Consider the following 1,869-nt stretch of genomic DNA (forward strand, 5'->3'; position numbering starts at 1 on the left):
AGTCACTAACTCTCAGCCTTCCTTTTTCTTGTGGAGAAAATAGGAGGAGGAAAGAGTTATGTTCACCACTCTGAGTTATTTATAAAAATAATATTATAAATCTTTTAAGTATAGATAAAATAGATTTTAAAAAATCTTTAAAAACAGAGAAGAAGCAAATAGAAGAAGGAATGGTAAGATAGCCCCAAGTGGGGGTCAGGCATTTCAATGGAAACACACACAAGCAAGAGCTCTCTCAACCCATAAGAGAGTAAGCAAGCAAGCAAACAAATTCAATATCAGAAAAGTGAATTAATGAAGTCTACCCTTGGCTTCCGCTTCCTGAAAATTGAACTCAGTTCACTTTTCTACCATGAAGTAAAATAAATACTTTCTTGTAATTTGTCTGTTATCCCTAGTTTCCTTTCCAGAGGATTATTGACACAGTCTTGGAGAGGACTCCAAGGGGCAACATGGATAGGTAAGAATACTAGATTATATGGATCAAACAATACAGGTTTGCTTACAAAGCAGAATCCACAGACATCTACACAAATATTGAGAAAAAGAAAATGCTTACTCAGCAACCAGGTCAAAATAGCTTTTGGTCTGGCATACATTACATACTTGCTATTAGAGGAGGTAATATATAACAAAAGATATCCAGAATAACTAACAGTTGTGTGTAAATGAGACAAGGGGTAAAGCATTGTTGCATTTTAGTGGAATTTTGGAAGTGCTGTCACCAGCATAGGTAAGCTGAAGGTTACTGAATTGATTACTATACAATAGCATAATCTAGTAATGCTAAATAATAAGAGACCTGGGTATATAGAATCAATTACCAATTTCTTAGAAAATTCTTCCATGAGTAATATAATCAATGTTGTCTTGCTCTGTTTTTGATCTATTCCCTAAGAAACCTTGGAGGGTTTGAGAGGTTAGCCAACATTATTGACAGTCTTATTTTGTTATTGGATCCTGGCATGTCATTATGTTTTAGCTTGTAGAAAACCTATAAGCATAATTGACTTGTACATGTAATATAATGGTGTAGCATGCTCATTTAATGAAACATATCTTTTAAAAATTCGAATTATGCCATTGTATACAGATATCATATATACATAGCTAAAGCACATTTTTATAGTATCACAGCTTGAACAATTGTAGCTGTTAGACTTTGTAATGTGAAGATACTCTAGGTTATCTTTCCCTAAATATTTCTGGCTCATGGTGCCAGAAATAGACTGAGTGAAACTATGTTTAAGAAGGGATGGGCAGGTTTACCTCCTCTGCATATTTCACCTGGCCTGTTAATTATTTCTTATCTCCCACGGAAATCTTTCCTGCCAAACCAACTTGGACAGGAGAAAATAAAAAGAAGATTGGAAAGTCTGACCTACTGATTAAAGATCTGGCTCTTTTCTGGGTAGGTTTCAAAGTGGGAAGCAAATGAAATGCTAGGCTTACATAGTTTTTTTTTTAAATGCAAGAAACTTCCTGGAAAAAAAGCAGGTATTTCAGCATCCCACAAGATTTTCTTTTCCCCAGACACAAGCCACATAAAAATCAATAAGGGTTCTGGTAGCATGGAAGGAAGTTCGTGAGAAATTGAAAATTAATGGACTTGACTATCTAGAGTGCCAGTCAACCTTGTTAGAGTTTAAATATTGTGGAAAATTATTTTTCATATTTTTTTTTACAATATACATCTGTAGCATCATTAAGGAATAATAAAATAAAAATGTTATTGAATTAGTCATTTGACTGCATCAAAACTCTAAAACTAGTACAAATATACAAGCAGATGCAAAAGAAACAATAGGACATGTTCCCAGAAAGTCATTACTCCTCCAGTAATCTAAACATTCCCTTCTTTTTATTTTT

The sequence above is a fragment of the Erythrolamprus reginae genome, chromosome 6 (genome assembly GCF_031021105.1).
Source record: "Erythrolamprus reginae isolate rEryReg1 chromosome 6, rEryReg1.hap1, whole genome shotgun sequence".
NCBI lineage: Eukaryota > Metazoa > Chordata > Lepidosauria > Squamata > Dipsadidae > Erythrolamprus > Erythrolamprus reginae.